Source organism: Pagrus pagrus (assembly GCF_965226575.1).
Source record: "Pagrus pagrus genome assembly, chromosome: 4".
Classification (NCBI taxonomy): Eukaryota; Metazoa; Chordata; class Actinopteri; order Spariformes; family Sparidae; genus Pagrus; species Pagrus pagrus.
The window spans coordinates 4,621,046-4,640,529 of NC_140188.1; the positions used below are offsets into that span (position 1 = coordinate 4,621,046).

The 19,484-nt window shown below is 42.4% G+C and overlaps 1 long non-coding RNA gene across 1 annotated transcript; it reads left to right on the forward strand.

Annotated features, from left to right (window-relative positions):
• Window positions 1–742: 742 nt before the first annotated feature.
• LOC311256233 lies at window positions 743–13,450 on the forward strand. The gene is made up of 2 exons (XR_014622455.1): window positions 743–921; window positions 6,748–13,450. It is a non-coding gene; the product is annotated as an uncharacterized lncRNA (long non-coding RNA).
• The last annotated feature ends 6,034 nt before the right edge of the window (window positions 13,451–19,484 follow it).

Consider the following 19,484-nt stretch of genomic DNA (forward strand, 5'->3'; position numbering starts at 1 on the left):
CAAAACAGGTTTTGCGATGTCGTCCAGCTCTTTCCTAATTATTCTCAAGGCAACTTTAGATGCTGCTTGCACAAAGCTGTCTTCTGATGAGACACTCTCTAAGCTGTCTGTTTCCACTGTTCTGACTGATGACTGACTGACTGCAGACTTAAGATTTTCTTCCTTCTTCTGTCGACCTAACTCAGACGTGGAAGAAAATTTCATCTTGGGTCTCAATGCCATCAATATTTTGCTGGCATGTTCAACCATAGCATTAAGTCTGCTGGGGCAAGTGATGTGCCGATCGATTACAGGCTCCTCGGTGTCCAAACTAGTGGAGAGTGCAGAGTTGACGCTCTCTACAATCTCTTTGCTAACCAAGTCTGACAATTGTTTTGAGCTGACAGACTGGACTGGGTCAGAAACACCCAGAGCATCGGCAAAAGTTTGAGTAAGTCCATCAGTAACATTGTGCGCATCTAGAGTTTCACTGTCCAAAGGCACGTCTTCATGTGCCTTAACTTGGGCCAGCGAAGCTTTAGACACAGATGTTTTTATGTGCAAAAGCAAGTCTGCCAGCATAATCCTTGTGGCCTCATCAGGAGATCCAAAAGCCAGCATTGTCCATCCTTCTGGTGTCATCCTTTGAAAATAGGATTCAACCAGTGGTCGAAAAGTATTGATGGTACATGACTCCTGTGTCTGAGTTGTATCCTCTGTTGATTGTGTCATCTTTTATTTGTTTGTTAATTACTTGGCGAAGTTTCCACTTACTGGTCTGATAGTTTTAACACTAGCTGAACTTAAGTCAACAACCAAATGTGTGTGTTTTAATCCAGGGTTATTAATTTATAAGTGTAGCAAGAGTGATACATCAAAGGCGTTTTAGAACTGTTGGTCAAACATCAAAGACAATCTGTTTTTACTAGTGATACATCAAAGGCATACAATGCGATACAAAGGCATTCTAGAACCTTATTTCTCTCCACAAGAAAATATTCCTTTTTGTCTTCATGTTTTCTCTTTGCTGCTCATGAGATCTCTTTTGACCTTTGATGGGTTTCTTTAGTGAGACTGATGTTTGTTTAATATTGAAGAAATTAGTTTAGACCAAAGGCTGAAAAACTCCAGAAGAACACAAAGTGATCATTTTTGCAGCTTCAGCTGTCAACAAGCAACAATATTAAAATAGATATATAAACATAAATGCAAACAAATAGATCTAGATTTCAAATTTCTGTTTTACAGGAGGGCAATGGCCAAGAACTTCATGTTGAAAATAACCTATTCTCTTTCAATGTTATGACTTTATTTTTTTATTTTGGACAACTTTAACAATGATTGTGCGAAATTAAATGTGTCAAATAAAACAGGCAACTTGTACATTGATCAGTTTATAGAAAACATGTATGGTAATTGCGTAGTAAGACGCTTAGTGGTGGTGACATTTAAGTCATCCAACGGCAATGTAGTCTGTTTATAACCTAACATCTAGGGATTTAATTCACACTTTCGAAAATCACAAAAGAGGTGTTCATCTATGAAGATTACTTTGATGAAAAAAACTTGTAAGTATCTTAAATTTATGTTTGCCACAGAGATTATTTTCAGCAATATCCTAAAATCCTGTTCAAAAATGCCATAGGCTTTTTGTCGATGGAACCAGGGGGATGCTAACTTCTAGGTCCAGCCTACAATAATACATCATCCCTGCACCACTCTATTGACAACTTTGACCCATGACTACATTACATTATTACAAAATGTAGTCATGGGTCAGGATGTCAACATGTTATCCTCTCAAAATGGCACTACCACATACTGCAATCACTTCCATCACATTTTGTATGGAACCAACAGACAGGACACACATTTTCTTTTGCTAACATCCTTTTCAGTGAAAAGCAATCAAACAATCTTAAATAAGGTTATCATGAATAAAATAAAATAAAAAATACAATCATATGGTCCCCTTGCATAAATAAAGGATAAATAACTGGTGCAAGACTCTAATTTCAAACTTAAAATTAAAGCCATAATATTGGAGCAGGGAGCTCTAGAAGCTTAAATGTTGATTTGAAAATGAATTGTTTGTTGCATAGTGGAAAGTGATTTTCACATGCAAAAAAACATTGTTGCGCAATGAAGTTTGTTGTTCACAAACAAAATTCATGAGTGAAACTGAATCTGCAAAACTTCAGCTTGAGTTGAACACTTAAAGCTGTCTGAATGATGAGAGAGAAATAGAAATTAACATTTTAGCTTTTTTTATTGAATCAGTATTTATTAATATCAGTATTTCTTCTTTTCCTTCTTCTTCTCTTATTATTATTCCTATTATTATTATTATTATTGGTCTATTATTTAAAGTTTCCGATTGTCTATTTTCTATGGAAAGTGGGAGAACAATGTTTTTTTTTTAAAGTTTTTTTTAAAGCTAACCTGGACATCAAGGCAGCCTCCTGCTCCACTGGTCTCCATACATTGCCAGAGGCCAGTGGAGTAGAAGTAGCCTGGACATCAAGGTAGCCTCCTGCTACCAATTAGCTTTTGAGGGCAATTTAAAGCCCCCAATTGGCTTCATGGCTGCGAGGAAAGTGGGAGAAACCGGAGCATCCCGGAGTAAACCCGATGTCACAACTCAGGCAGGTCTCAGGCAGTTACGGGCCAGAGATACTGCAGTGTGCTTGTGTTGTTTTGGTGGTGTGGTCAGATGGTCTTTGAAAGTGGGGGCACTTTTTCTCTGCACAGAAAGGCCTCTGCACAACCCCACATTTTACACAGGGGGTGGGTTGTCAGGTGATCTTTAAAAATCAAGGCCATGCAACTATCAAGTATTGGGAAAAGTTTTTTAAAAAGTTTTTTTAGAGCTAACCTGGACATCAAGGTAGCCTCCTGCTCCACTGGTCTCCATACATTGCCAGAGGTCAGTGGAGTAGAAGTAGCCTGGACGTCAAGGTAGCCTCCTGCTACCAATTAGCTTTTGAGGGCAATTTAAAGCCCCCTATTGGCTTCATGGCTGCGAGGAAAGTGGGAGAAACCGGAGCATCCCGGAGTAAACCCAATGTCACAACTCAGGCAGTTCTCAGGCAGTACCGGGCCAGAGATACTGCAGTGTGCTTGTGTTGTTTTGGTGGTGTGGTCAGATGATCTTTGAAAGTGGGGGCACTTTTTCTCTGCACAGAAAGGCCTCTGCACAACCCCACATTTTACACAGGGGGGGTTGTCAGGTGATCTTTAAAAATCAAGGCCATGCAACTATCAAGTATTGGGAAAGGTTTTTTTTTTTCAAGTTTTTTTAAAGAGTTTTTTTAAAGCTAACCTGGACATCAAGGTAGCCTCCTGCTCCACTGGTCTCCATACATTGCCAGAGGTCAGTGGAGTAGAGGTAGCCTGGACATCAAGGTGTAGCCTCCTGCTACCAATTAGCTTTTGAGGGCAATTTAAATCCCCCAGTTGGCTTCGTGGTTGCGAGGAAAGTGGGAGAAACCGGAGCATTCCCGGAGTAAACCCCATGTCACAACTCAGGCAGGTCTCAGGCAGTTACGGGCCAGAGATACTGCAGTGTGCTTGTGTTGTTTTGGTGGTGTGGTCAGATGATCTTTGAAAGTGGGGGCACTTTTTCTCTGCACAGAAAGGCCTCTGCACAACCCCACATTTTACACGGGGGGGGGGGGGGGGGGGGGCGTTGTCAGGTGACCTTTTAAAATCAAGGCCATGCAACTATCAAGTATTGGGAAAGGTTTTTTAAAAAGTTTTTTAAAAAGTTTTTTTAAAGCTAACCTGGACATCAAGGTAGCCTCCTGCTCCACTGGTCTCCATACATTGCCAGAGGTCAGTGGAGTAGAAGTAGCCTGGTCATCAAGGTAGCCTCCTGCTACCAATTAGCTTTTGAGGGCAATTTAAATCCTCCAGTTGGCTTCGTGGTTGCGAGGAAAGTGGGAGAAACCGGAGCATCCCGGAGTAAACCCCATGTCACAACTCAGGCAGGTCTCAGGCAGTTACGGGCCAGAGAACCTGCAGTGTGCTTGTGTTGTTCTGGTGGTGTGGTCAGATGATCTTAGAAAGTGGGAGCACTTTTTCTCTGCACCGAAAGGCCTCTGCACAACCCCACATTTTACACAGTGGGTGGGTTGTCAGGTGATCTTTAAAAATCAAGGCCATGCAACTATCAAGTACTGGGAATCGTTTTTTTTTTAAGTTTTTTAAAAAGTTTTTTTAAAGCTAACCTGGACATCAAGGTAGCCTCCTGCTCCACTGGTCTCCATACATTGCCAGAGGTCAGTTGAGTAGAGGTAGCCTGGACATCAAGGTGTAGCCTCCTGCTACCAATTAGCTTTTGAGGGTAATTTAAATCCCCCAATTGGCTTCGTGGTTGCGAGGAAAGTGGGAGAAACCGGAGCATCCCGGAGTAAACCCCATGTCACAACTCAGGCAGGTCTCAGGCAGTTACGGGCCAGAGAACCTGCAGTGTGCTTGTGTTGTTCTGGTGGTGTGGTCAGATGATCTTAGAAAGTGGGAGCACTTTTTATCTGCACAGAAAGGCCTCTGCACAACCCCACGTTTTACACGGGGGGGGGGGGGTTTAAAGTTTTTTAAAAAGTTTTTTTAAAGCTAACCTGGACATCAAGGTAGCCTCCTGCTACCAATTAGCTTTTGAGGGCAATTTAAAGCCCACAATTGGCTTCGTGGTTGCGAGGAAAGTGGGAGAAACCGGAGCACCCCGGAGTAAACCCCATGTCACCATAGAAGACAAGGCCTCTGCACAACCCCACGTTTTACACAGGTAGTTGAAAACTGCCAGCAGCCATCAGGGGACTAACCTTTGTACGTCTGAATGGCTTGGAGATGAATTTGCCCACAGAGGAGAAGAACCTGCAGATGGCGCTAGGTTGTTTTGGTGGGGTTGTCAGGTGATCTTTAAAAATCAAGGCCATACAATTATCAAGTATTGGGTCTTTCAAATTCAGTGAAAGCAATAGCATCTCTGCACTGCCATAAATTCCACACAGGTCTTTAAAAATGGCCTTTCTGAGGGTTTTTAAACATTTGATGTTTAAATCTGCACCTTCAACCTTAGCCCATGTGGTTTCAAATAGACGCTGAATTATGTCATCTTTGTTTTTAGAAAGCACATGGACTTTGAGGAATGTATCCCAAACCACCATCTCCACGAGTAGTTGGACAGACATTTTGTTTTGTATGACCTGTGGCGTCTCCTCAACTTTTGAGGCTGTCTTGGGAGTCTTTGGCACGTGGTGCATTAAAGCCTTTGTCACCCTTTGACTGTGGTTGTCACTCTGAGTATACAGCCACCAGCTAATTAGGGCTAGAAAATTCAGCACTTGGATCTCGATGTCAGCATACATGGTAGTACATGGAATGGCAACATCACTGTCCGAGCAAGTTTGTGTCCCAGGTGTTTGTGTTACTTGGACGACCTCAGGGATGATTCCATCTGTGATGTAATTGTAGAGGACAAAACTCAGTTCCTTAGTGACTTCCTGGGATTTACCACTGGAAATTTTTTTGAACAAAGGAACCAAAGCCAGCTCATTTTCACCATTACTTTCACCATCTTCTGTCTGAAGCAGAGAGTCAATACTATCCATGAGTGGCTGCAACGACTGACTGCTTTCACTGCTGGTGTCCTGATGGAATTTGGCCTTCAGCTTTGCTGCAATGCGACAAATGCCTGCTTTGGCAAGAGTCTTTGCAACAAATGTTTTTATCTTGCTGACCACTACTTTCAGTTTGTGCTTCCGTTTGGGTTTTGGACTGGGACTTGCAATGTCTGTCTCTTCCAAACTCACAGTCTTTTCTACAATGAACTCAGCGATGTCATCTGCAACAGCCATAATCTCCTTAGAGGTTTCGGATTGCAGCGTCTCATACGCAGACACGTCATCCAAAACAGGTTTTGCGATGTCGTCCAGCTCTTTCCTAATTATTCTCAAGGCAACTTTAGATGCTGCTTGCACAAAGCTGTCTTCTGATGAGACACTCTCTAAGCTGTCTGTTTCCACTGTTCTGACTGATGACTGACTGACTGCAGACTTAAGATTTTCTTCCTTCTTCTGTCGACCTAACTCGGACGTGGAAGAAAATTTCATCTTGGGTCTCAATGCCATCAATATTTTGCTGGCATGTTCAACCATAGCATTAAGTCTGCTGGGGCAAGTGATGTGCCGATCGATTACAGGCTCCTCGGTGTCCAAACTAGTGGAGAGTGCAGAGTTGACGCTCTCTACAATCTCCTTGCTAACCAAGTCTGACAATTGTTTTGAGCTGACAGACTGAACTGGGTCAGAAACACCCAGAGCATCGGCAAAAGTTTGAGTAAGTCCATCGGTAACATTGTGCGCATCTAGAGTTTCACTGTCCAAAGGCACGTCTTCATGTGCCTTAAGTTGGGCCAGCAAAGCTTTAGACACAGATGTTTTTATCTGCAAAAGCAAGTCTGCCAGCATAATCCTTGTGGCCTCATCAGGAGATCCAAAAGCCAGCATTGTCCATCCTTCTGGTGTCATCCTTTGAAAATAGGATTCAACCAGTGGTCGAAAAGTATCGATGCTACATGACTCCTGTGTCTGAGTTGTGTCCTCTGTTGATTGTGTCATCTTTGATTTGTTTGTTAATTACTTGGCGAAGTTTCCACTTACTGGTCTGATAGTTTTAACACTAGCTGAACTTAAGTCAACAACCAAATGTGTGTGTTTTAATCCAGGGTTATTAATTTATAAGTGTAGCAAGAGTGATACATCAAAGGCATTTTAGAACTGTTGGTCAAACATCAAAGACAATCTGTTTTTACTAGTGATACATCAAAGGCATACAATGCGATACAAAGGCATTCTAGAACCTTATTTCTCTCCACAAGAAAATATTCCTTTTTGTCTTCATGTTTTCTCTTTGCTGCTCATGAGATCTCTTTTGACCTTTGATGGGTTTCTTTAGTGAGACTGATGTTTGTTTAATATTGAAGAAATTAGTTTAGACCAAAGGCTGAAAAACTCCAGAAGAACACAAAGTGATCATTTTTGCAGCTTCAGCTGTCAACAAGCAACAATATTAAAATAGATATATAAACATAAATGCAAACAAATAGATCTAGATTTCAAATTTCTGTTTTACAGGAGGGCAATGGCCAAGAACTTCATGTTGAAAATAACCTATTCTCTTTCAATGTTATGACTTTATTTTTTTATTTTGGACAACTTTAACAATGATTGTGCGAAATTAAATGTGTCAAATAAAACAGGCAACTTGTACATTGATCAGTTTATAGAAAACATGTATGGTAATTGCGTAGTAAGACGCTTAGTGGTGGTGACATTTAAGTCATCCAACGGCAATGTAGTCTGTTTATAACCTAACATCTAGCGATTTAATTCACACTTTCGAAAATCACAAAAGAGGTGTTCATCTATGAAGATTACTTTGATGAAAAAAACTTGTAAGTATCTTAAATTTATGTTTGCCACAGAGATTATTTTCAGCAATATCCTAAAATCCTGTTCAAAAATGCCATAGGCTTTTTGTCGATGGAACCAGGGGGATGCTAACTTCTAGGTCCAGCCTACAATAATACATCATCCCTGCACCACTCTATTGACAACTTTGACCCATGACTACATTACATTATTACAAAATGTAGTCATGGGTCAGGATGTCAACATGTTATCCTCTCAAAATGGCACTACCACATACTGCAATCACTTCCATCACATTTTGTATGGAACCAACAGACAGGACACACATTTTTTTTTTGCTAACATCCTTTTCAGTGAAAAGTAATCAAACAATCTTAAATAAGGTTATCATGAATAAAATAAAATAAAAAATACAATCATATGGTCCCCTTGCATAAATAAAGGATAAATAACTGGTGCAAGACTCTAATTTCAAACTTAAAATGTAGTTTTTATAAAATTAAAGCCATAATATTAGAGCAGGGAGCTCTAGAAGCTTAAATGTTGATTTGAAAATGAATTGTTTGTTGCATAGTGGAAAGTGATTTTCACATGCAAAAAAACATTGTTGCGCAATGAAGTTTGTTGTTCAGAAACAAAATTCATGAGTGAAACTGAATCTGCAAAACTTCAGCTTGAGTTGAACATTTAAAGCTGTCAGCGAATGATGAGAGAGAAATAGAAATTAACATTTTAGCTTTTTTTTATTGAATCAGTATTTATTAATATCAGTATTTCTTCTTTTCCTTCTTCTTCTCTTATTATTATTATTTTTATTATTATTGGTCTATCATTTAAAATTTCCGATTGTTTATTTTCTATGGAAAGTATGAGAAAAAGGATTTTTTTTTAAGTTTTTTTTAAAGCTAACCTGGACATTAAGGTAGCCTCCTGCTCCACTGGTCTCCATACATTGCCAAAGGTCAGTGGAGTAGAAGTAGCCTGGACATCAAGGTAGCCTCCTGCTACCAATTAGCTTTTGAGGGCAATTTAAAGCCCCCAATTGGCTTCATGGTTGCGAGGAAAGTGGGAGAAACCGGAGCATCCCGGAGTAAACCCGATGTCACAACTCAGGCAGGTCTCAGGCAGTTACGGGCCAGAGATACTGCAGTGTGCTTGTGTTGTTTTGGTGGTGTGGTCAGATGATCTTTGAAAGTGGGGGCACTTTTCTCTGCACAGAAAGGCCTCTGCACAACCCCACATTTTACACTGGGGGGGGGGGGGGGTTGTCAGGTGATCTTTAAAAATCAAGGCCATGCAACTATCAAATATTGGGAAAGGTTTTTTAAAAAGTTTCTGAAAAAGTTTTTTTAAAGCTAACCTGGACATCAAGGTAGCCTCCTGCTCCACTGGTCTCCATACATTGACAGAGGTCAGTGGAGTAGAAGTAGCCTGGTCATCAAGGTAGCCTCCTGCTACCAATAAGCTTTTGGGGGCAATTTAAAGCCCCCTATTGGCTTCGTGGTTGCGAGGAAAGTGGGAGAAACCGGAGCATCCCGGAGTAAACCCAATGTCACAACTCAGGCAGGTCTCAGGCAGTTACGGGCCAGAGATACTGCAGTGTGCTTGTGTTGTTCTGGTGGTGTGGTCAGATGATCTTTGAAAGTGGGGGCACTTTTTCTCTGCACAGAAAGGCCTCTGCACAACCCCACGTTTTACAGGGGGGGGCGGGGGGGGGGGGGGGGTTGTCATGTGATCTTTAAAAATCAAGGCCATGCAACTATCAAATATTGGGAAAGGTTTTTTAAAACGTTTTTTTAAAGCTACCCTGGACGTCAAGGTAGCCTCCTGCTACCAATTAGCTTTTGAGGGCAATTTAAATCCCCCAATTGGCTTCATGGTTGCGAGGAAAGTGGGAGAAACCGGAGCATCCCGGAGTAAACCCCATGTCACAACTCAGGCAGGTCTCAGGCAGTTACGGGCCAGAGATACTGCAGTGTGCTTGTGTTGTTCTGGTGGTGTGGTCAGATGATCTTAGAAAGTGGGGGCACTTTTTCTCTGCACAGAAAGGCCTCTGCACAACCCCACGTTTTACCCCGGGGGGGGGGGGGTTGTTAAAATCAAGGCCATGCAACTATCAAATATTGGGAAAGGTTTTTTAAAAAGTTTTTGAAAAAGTTTTTTTAAAGCTAACCTGGACATCAAGGCAGCCTCCTGCTCCACTGGTCTCCATACATTGCCAGAGGTCATTTGAGTAGAAGTAGCCTGGACATCAAGGTAGCCTCCTGCTACCAATTAGCTTTTGAGGGCAATTTAAAGCCCCCAATTGGCTTCATGGCTGCGAGGAAAGTGGGAGAAACCGGAGCATCCCGGAGTAAACCCAATGTCACAACTCAGGCAGGTCTCAGGCAGTTACGGGCCAGAGAACCTGCAGTGTGCTTGTGTTGTTCTGGTGGTGTGGTCAGATGATCTTAGAAAGTGGGAGCACTTTTTCTCTGCACAGAAAGGCCTCTGCACAACCCCACATTTTACACAGGGGGTGGGTTGTCAGGTGATCTTTAAAAATCAAGGCCATGCAACTATCAAGTATTGGGAAACGTTTTTTTTTTAAGTTTTTTAAAAAGTTTTTTTAAAGCTAACCCGGACATCAAGGTAGCCTCCTGCTACCAATTAGCTTTTGAGGGCAATTTAAAGCCCACAATTGGCTTCGTGGTTGCGAGGAAAGTGGGAGAAACCGGAGCATCCCGGAGTAAACCCCATGTCACAACTCAGGCAGGTCTCAGGCAGTTACGGGCCAGAGATACTGCAGTGTGCTTGTGTTGTTCTGGTGGTGTGGTCAGATGATCTTTGAAAGTGGGGGCACTTTTTCTCTGCACAGAAAGGCCTCTGCACAACCCCACGTTTTACACAGGGGGTGGGTTGTCAGGTGATCTTTAAAAATCAAGGCCATGCAACTATCAAGTATTGGGAAACGTTTTTTTTTTAAGTTTTTTAAAAAGTTTTTTTAAAGCTAACCTGGACATCAAGGTAGCCTCCTGCTCCACTGGTCTCCATACATTGCCAGAGGTCAGTTGAGTAGAGGTAGCCTGGACATCAAGGTGTAGCCTCCTGCTACCAATTAGCTTTTGAGGGTAATTTAAATCCCCCAGTTGGCTTCGTGGTTGCGAGGAAAGTGGGAGAAACCGGAGCATCCCGGAGTAAACCCCATGTCACAACTCAGGCAGGTCTCAGGCAGTTACGGGCCAGAGAACCTGCAGTGTGCTTGTGTTGTTCTGGTGGTGTGGTCAGATGATCTTTGAAAGTGGGGGCACTTTTTCTCTGCACAGAAAGGCCTCTGCACAACCCCACGTTTTACACGGGGGGGGGGGGTTTAAAGTTTTTTAAAAAGTTTTTTTAAAGCTAACCTGGACATCAAGGTAGCCTCCTGCTACCAATTAGCTTTTGAGGGCAATTTAAAGCCCACAATTGGCTTCGTGGTTGCGAGGAAAGTGGGAGAAACCGGAGCACCCCGGAGTAAACCCCATGTCACCATAGAAGACAAGGCCTCTGCACAACCCCACGTTTTACACAGGTAGTTGAAAACTGCCAGCAGCCATCAGGGGACTAACCTTTGTACGTCTGAATGGCTTGGAGATGAATTTGCCCACAGAGGAGAAGAACCTGCAGATGGCGCTAGGTTGTTTTGGTGGGGTTGTCAGGTGATCTTTAAAAATCAAGGCCATACAATTATCAAGTATTGGGTCTTTCAAATTCAGTGAAAGCAATAGCATCTCTGCACTGCCATAAATTCCACACAGGTCTTTAAAAATGGCCTTTCTGAGGGTTTTTAAACATTTGATGTTTAAATCTGCACCTTCAACCTTAGCCCATGTGGTTTCAAATAGACGCTGAATGATGTCATCTTTGTTTTTAGAAAGCACATGGACTTTGAGGAATGTATCCCAAACCACCATCTCCACGAGTAGTTGGACAGACATTTTGTTTTGTATGACCTGTGGCGTCTCCTCAACTTTTGAGGCTGTCTTGGGAGTCTTTGGCACGTGGTGCATTAAAGCCTTTGTCACCCTTTGACTGTGGTTGTCACTCTGAGTATACAGCCACCAGCTAATTAGGGCTAGAAAATTCAGCACTTGGATCTCGATGTCAGCATACATGGTAGTACATGGAATGGCAACATCACTGTCCGAGCAAGTTTGTGTCCCAGGTGTTTGTGTTACATGGACAACCTCAGGGATGATTCCATCTGTGATGTAATTGTAGAGGACAAAACTCAGTTCCTTAGTGACTTCCTGGGATTTACCACTGGAAATTTTTTTGAACAAAGGAACCAAAGCCAGCTCATTTTCACCATTACTTTCACCATCTTCTGTCTGAAGCAGAGAGTCAATACTATCCATGAGTGGCTGCAACGACTGACTGCTTTCACTGCTGGTGTCCTGATGGAATTTGGCCTTCAGCTTTGCTGCAATGCGACAAATGCCTGCTTTGGCAAGAGTCTTTGCAACAAATGTTTTTATCTTGCTGACCACTACTTTCAGTTTGTGCTTCCGTTTGGGTTTTGGACTGGGACTTGCAATGTCTGTCTCTTCCAAACTCACAGTCTTTTCTACAATGAACTCAGCGATGTCATCTGCAACAGCCATAATCTCCTTAGAGGTTTCGGATTGCAGCGTCTCATACGCAGACGCGTCATCCAAAACAGGTTTTGCGATGTCGTCCAGCTCTTTCCTAATTATTCTCAAGGCAACTTTAGATGCTGCTTGCACAAAGCTGTCTTCTGATGAGACACTCTCTAAGCTGTCTGTTTCCACTGTTCTGACTGATGACTGACTGACTGCAGACTTAAGATTTTCTTCCTTCTTCTGTCGACCTAACTCGGACGTGGAAGAAAATTTCATCTTGGGTCTCAATGCCATCAATATTTTGCTGGCATGTTCAACCATAGCATTAAGTCTGCTGGGGCAAGTGATGTGCCGATCGATTACGGGCTCCTCGATGTCCAAACTAGTGGAGAGTGCAGAGTTGACGCTCTCTACAATCTCTTTGCTAACCAAGTCTGACAATTGTTTTGAGCTGACAGACTGGACTGGGTCAGAAACACCCAGAGCATCGGCAAAAGTTTGAGTAAGTCCATCGGTAACATTGTGCGCATCTAGAGTGTCACTGTCCAAAGGCACGTCTTCACGTGTCTTAAGTTGGGCCAGCAAAGCTTTAGACACAGATGTTTTTATGTGCAAAAGCAAGTCTGCCAGCATAATCCTTGTGGCCTCATCAGGAGATCCAAAAGCCAGCATTGTCCATCCTTCTGGTGTCATCCTTTGAAAATAGGATTCAACCAGTGGTCGAAAAGTATCGATGGTACATGACTCCTGTGTCTGAGTTGTGTCCTCTGTTGATTGTGTCATCTTTGATTTGTTTGTTAATTACTTGGCGAAGTTTCCACTTACTGGTCTGATAGTTTTAACACTAGCTGAACTTAAGTCAACAACCAAATGTGTGTGTTTTAATCCAGGGTTATTAATTTATAAGTGTAGCAAGAGTGATACATCAAAGGCGTTTTAGAACTGTTGGTCAAACATCAAAGACAATCTGTTTTTACTAGTGATACATCAAAGGCATACAATGCGATACAAAGGCATTCTAGAACCTTATTTCTCTCCACAAGAAAATATTCCTTTTTGTCTTCATGTTTTCTCTTTGCTGCTCATGAGATCTCTTTTAACCTTTGATGGGTTTCTTTATTGAGACTGATGTTTGTTTAATATTGAAGAAATTAGTTTAGACCAAAGGCTGAAAAACTCCAGAAGAACACAAAGTGATCATTTTTGCGGCTTCAGCTGTCAACAAGCAACAATATTAAAATAGATATATAAACATAAATGCAAACAAATAGATCTAGATTTCAAATTTCTGTTTTACAGGAGGGCAATGGCCAAGAACTTCATGTTGAAAATAACCTATTCTCTTTCAATGTTATGACTTTATTTTTTTATTTTGGACAACTTTAACAATGATTGTGCGAAATTAAATGTGTCAAATAAAACAGGCAACTTGTACATTGATCAGTTTATAGAAAACATGTATGGTAATTGCGTAGTAAGACGCTTAGTGGTGGTGACATTTAAGTCATCCAACGGCAATGTAGTCTGTTTATAACCTAACATCTAGCGATTTAATTCACACTTTCGAAAATCACAAAAGAGGTGTTCATCTATGAAGATTACTTTGATGAAAAAAACTTGTAAGTATCTTAAATTTATGTTTGCCACAGAGATTATTTTCAGCAATATCCTAAAATCCTGTTCAAAAATCCCATAGGCTTTTTGTCGATGGAACCAGGGGGATGCTAACTTCCAGGTCCAGCCTACAATAATACATCATCCCTACACCACTCTATTGACAACTTTGACCCATGACTACATTACATTATTACAAAATGTAGTCATGGGTCAGGATGTCAACATGTTAAACTCTCAAAATGGCACTACCACATACTGCAATCACTTCCATCACATTTTGTATGGAACCAACAGACAGGACACACATTTTCTTTTGCTAACATCCTTTTCAGTGAAAAGCAATCAAACAATCTTAAATAAGGTTATCATGAATAAAATAAAATAAAAAATACAATCATACGGTCCCCTTGCATAAATAAAGGATAAATAAGTGGTGGACACCTAATCCCTTTGTCATTATCTAGTTTGGAATCTGTGATATCTTTGTGCAATTCAAAATATATCAGGAAATCAATAAAGGTCTGTATGTTATTGAGCTAGACAGCTTTTTGAAGTCACTGATGCAAGAATATTTGCGATTGCCCTGATAATGGAATTTCACGACAATCAACTTATCCTGAATGTTTTTGTTGTGATCCGCAATAAAATCTTATATCCTCCCACCATTATTGTAGTTACATGTTGAAACTGGTGCAAGAATCTAATTTCAAACTTAAAATGTAGTTTATAAAATTAAAGCCATAATATTGGAGCAGGGAGCTCTAGAAGCTTTAATGTTGATTTGAAAATGAATTGTTTGTTGCATAGTGGAAAGTGATTTTCACATGCAAAAAAACATTGTTGCGCAATGAAGTTTGTTGTTCACAAACAAAATTCATGAGTGAAACTGAATCTGCAAAACTTCAGCTTGAGTTGAACATTTAAAGCTGTCTGAATGATGAGAGAGAAATAGAAATTAACATTTTAGCTTTTTTTATTGAATCAGTATTTATTAATATCAGTATTTCTTCTTTTCCTTCTTCTTCTCTTACTATTATTATTATTATTATTATTATTATTATTATTATTATTGGTCTATTATTTAAAGTTTCCGATTGTCTATTTTCTATGGAAAGTGGGAGAAAAATGTTTTTTTTAAAGTTTTTTTTAAAGCTAACCTGGACATCAAGATACCTCCTGCTCCACTGGTCTCCATACATTGCCAAAGGTCAGTGGAGTAGAAGTAGCCTGGACATCAAGGTAGCCTCCTGCTACCAATTAGCTTTTGAGGGCAATTTAAAGCCCCCAATTGGCTTCATGGTTGCGAGGAAAGTGGGAGAAACCGGAGCATCCCGGAGTAAACCCGATGTCACAACTCAGGCAGGTCTCAGGCAGTTACGGGCCAGAGATACTGCAGTGTGCTTGTGTTGTTTTGGTGTTGTGGTCAGATGATCTTTGAAAGTGGGGGCACTTTTTCTCTGCACAGAAAGGCCTCTGCACAACCCCACATTTTACACGGGGGGGGGGGGGGGGGGGGTTGTCAGGTGATCTTTAAAAATCAAGGCCATGCAACTATCAAATATTGGGAAAGGTTTTTGAAAAAGTTTTTGAAAAAGTTTTTTTAAAGCTAACCTGGACATCAAGGTAGCCTCCTGCTCCACTGGTCTCCATACATTGCCAGAGGTAAGTGGAGTAGAAGTAGCCTGGTCATCAAGGTAGCCTCCTGCTACCAATTAGCTTTTGAGGGCAATTTAAAGCCCCCAATTGGCTTCATGGCTGCGAGGAAAGTGGGAGAAACCGGAGCATCCCGGAGTAAACCCGATGTCACAACTCAGGCAGGTCTCAGGCAGTTACGGGCCAGAGAACCTGCAGTGTGCTTGTGTTGTTTTGGTGGTGTGGTCAGATGATCTTTGAAAGTGGGGGCACTTTTTCTCTGCACCGAAAGGCCTCTGCACAACCCCACATTTTACACAGGGGGTGGGTTGTCAGGTGATCTTTAAAAATCAAGGCCATGCAACTATCAAGTATTGGGAAAGGTTTTTTTTTAAAGTTTTTTAAAAAGTTTTTTTAAAGCTAACCTGGACATCAAGGTAGCCTCCTGCTCCACTGGTCTCCATACATTGCCAGAGGTCAGTTGAGTAGAGGTAGCCTGGACATCAAGGTGTAGCCTCCTGCTACCAATTAGCTTTTGAGGGTAATTTAAATCCCCCAGTTGGCTTCGTGGTTGCGAGGAAAGTGGGAGAAACCGGAGCATCCCGGAGTAAACCCGATGTCACAACTCAGGCAGGTCTCAGGCAGTTACGGGCCAGAGATACTGCAGTGTGCTTGTGTTGTTTTGGTGGTGTGGTCAGATGATCTTTGAAAGTGGGGGCACTTTTTCTCTGCACAGAAAGGCCTCTGCACAACCCCACATTTTACACAGTGGGTGGGTTGTCAGGTGATCTTTAAAAATCAAGGCCATGCAACTATCAAATATTGGGAAAGGTTTTTGAAAAAGTTTTTGAAAAAGTTTTTTTTAAAGCTAACCTGGACATCAAGGTAGCCTCCTGCTCCACTGGTCTCCATACATTGCCAGAGGTAAGTGGAGTAGAAGTAGCCTGGTCATCAATGTAGCCTCCTGCTACCAATTAGCTTTTGAGGGTAATTTAAATCCCCCAGTTGGCTTCGTGGTTGCGAGGAAAGTGGGAGAAACCGGAGCATTCCCGGAGTAAACCCCATGTCACAACTCAGGCAGGTCTCAGGCAGTTATGGGCCAGATAACCTGCAGTGTGCTTGTGTTGTTCTGGTGGTGTGGTCAGATGATCTTAGAAAGTGGGGGCACTTTTTCTCTGCACAGAAAGGCCTCTGCACAACCCCACGTTTTACACGAGGGGGAGGGGGGTTTTAAAGTTTTTTAAAAAGTTTTTTTAAAGCTAACCTGGACATCAAGGTAGCCTCCTGCTACCAATTAGCTTTTGAGGGCAATTTAAATCCCCCAGTTGGCTTCGTGGTTGCGAGGAAAGTGGGAGAAACCGGAGCATCCCGGAGTAAACCCGATGTCACAACTCAGGCAGGTCTCAGGCAGTTACGGGCCAGAGATACTGCAGTGTGCTTGTGTTGTTTTGGTGGTGTGGTCAGATGATCTTTGAAAGTGGGGGCACTTTTTCTCTGCACAGAAAGGCCTCTGCACAACCCCACATTTTACACAGTGGGTGGGTTGTCAGGTGATCTTTAAAAATCAAGGCCATGCAACTATCAAATATTGGGAAAGGTTTTTGAAAAAGTTTTTGAAAAAGTTTTTTTTAAAGCTAACCTGGACATCAAGGTAGCCTCCTGCTCCACTGGTCTCCATACATTGCCAGAGGTAAGTGGAGTAGAAGTAGCCTGGTCATCAATGTAGCCTCCTGCTACCAATTAGCTTTTGAGGGTAATTTAAATCCCCCAGTTGGCTTCGTGGTTGCGAGGAAAGTGGGAGAAACCGGAGCATTCCCGGAGTAAACCCCATGTCACAACTCAGGCAGGTCTCAGGCAGTTATGGGCCAGATAACCTGCAGTGTGCTTGTGTTGTTCTGGTGGTGTGGTCAGATGATCTTAGAAAGTGGGGGCACTTTTTCTCTGCACAGAAAGGCCTCTGCACAACCCCACGTTTTACACGAGGGGGAGGGGGGTTTTAAAGTTTTTTAAAAAGTTTTTTTAAAGCTAACCTGGACATCAAGGTAGCCTCCTGCTACCAATTAGCTTTTGAGGGCAATTTAAATCCCCCAGTTGGCTTCGTGGTTGCGAGGAAAGTGGGAGAAACCGGAGCATCCCGGAGTAAACCCGATGTCACAACTCAGGCAGGTCTCAGGCAGTTACGGGCCAGAGATACTGCAGTGTGCTTGTGTTGTTTTGGTGGTGTGGTCAGATGATCTTTGAAAGTGGGGGCACTTTTTCTCTGCACAGAAAGGCCTCTGCACAACCCCACATTTTACACGGGGGGGGGGGGGTTGTCAGGTGATCTTTAAAAATCAAGGCCATGCAACTATCAAATATTGGGAAAGGTTTTTTAAAAAGTTTTTTAAAAAGTTTTTTTTAAAGCTAACCTGGACATCAAGGCAGCCTCCTGCTCCACTGGTCTCCATACATTGCCAGAGGTAAGTGGAGTAGAAGTAGCCTGGTCATCAAGGTAGCCTCCTGCTACCAATTAGCTTTTGAGGGTAATTTAAATCCCCCAGTTGGCTTCGTGGTTGCGAGGAAAGTGGGAGAAACCGGAGCATTCCCGGAGTAAACCCCATGTCACAACTCAGGCAGGTCTCAGGCAGTTACGGGCCAGAGAACCTGCAGTGTGCTTGTGTTGTTCTGGTGGTGTGGTCAGATGATCTTTGAAAGTGGGGGCACTTTTTCTCTGCACAGAAAGGCCTCTGCACAACCCCACGTTTTACCCGGGGGGGGGGGGGTTTAAAGTTTTTTAAAAAGTTTTTTTAAAGCTAACCTGGACATCAAGGTAGCCTCCTGCTACCAATTAGCTTTTGAGGGCAATTTAAAGCCCACAATTGGCTTCGTGGTTGCGAGGAAAGTGGGAGAAACCGGAGCACCCCGGAGTAAACCCCATGTCACCATAGAAGACAAGGCCTCTGCACAACCCCACGTTTTACACAGGTAGTTGAAAACTGCCAGCAGCCATCAGGGGACTAACCTTTGTACGTCTGAATGGCTTGGAGATGAATTTGCCCACAGAGGAGAAGAACCTGCAGATGGCGCTAGGTTGTTTTGGTGGGGTTGTCAGGTGATCTTTAAAAATCAAGGCCATACAATTATCAAGTATTGGGTCTTTCAAATTCAGTGAAAGCAATAGCATCTCTGCACTGCCATAAATTCCACACAGGTCTTTAAAAATGGCCTTTCTGAGGGTTTTTAAGCATTTGATGTTTAAATCTGCACCTTCAACCTTAGCCCATGTGGTTTCAAATAGACGCTGAATGATGTCATCTTTGTTTTTAGAAAGCACATGGACTTTGAGGAATGTATCCCAAACCACCATCTCGACGAGTAGTTGGACAGACATTTTGTTTTGTATGACCTGTGGCGTCTCCTCAACTTTTGAGGCTGTCTTGGGAGTCTTTGGCACGTGGTGCATTAAAGCCTTTGTCACCCTTCGACTGTGGTTGTCACTCTGAGTATACAGCCACCAGCTAATTAGGGCTAGAAAATTCAGCACTTGGATCTCGATGTCAGCATACATGGTAGTACATGGAATGGCAACATCACTGTCCGAGCAAGTTTGTGTCCCAGGTGTTTGTGTTACTTGGACGACCTCAGGGATGATTCCATCTGTGATGTAATTGTAGAGGACAAAACTCAGTTCCTTTGTGACTTCCTGGGATTTACCACTGGAAATTTTTTTGAACAAAGGAACCAAAGCCAGCTCATTTTCACCATCACTTTCACCATCTTCTGTCTGAAGCAGAGAGTCAATACTATCCATGAGTGGCTGCAACGACTGACTGCTTTCACTGCTGGTGTCCTGATGGAATTTGGCCTTCAGCTTTGCTGCAATGCGACAAATGCCTGCTTTGGCAAGAGTCTTTGCAACAAATGTTTTTATCTTGCTGACCACTACTTTCAGTTTGTGCTTCCGTTTGGGTTTTGGACTGGGACTTGCAATGTCTGTCTCTTCCAAACTCACAGTCTTTTCTACAATGAACTCAGCGATGTCATCTGCAACAGCCATAATCTCCTTAGAGGTTTCGGATTGCAGCGTCTCATACGCAGACACGTCATCCAAAACAGGTTTTGCGATGTCGTCCAGCTCTTTCCTAATTATTCTCAAGGCAACTTTAGATGCTGCTTGCACAAAGCTGTCTTCTGATGAGACACTCTCTAAGCTGTCTGTTTCCACTGTTCTGACTGATGACTG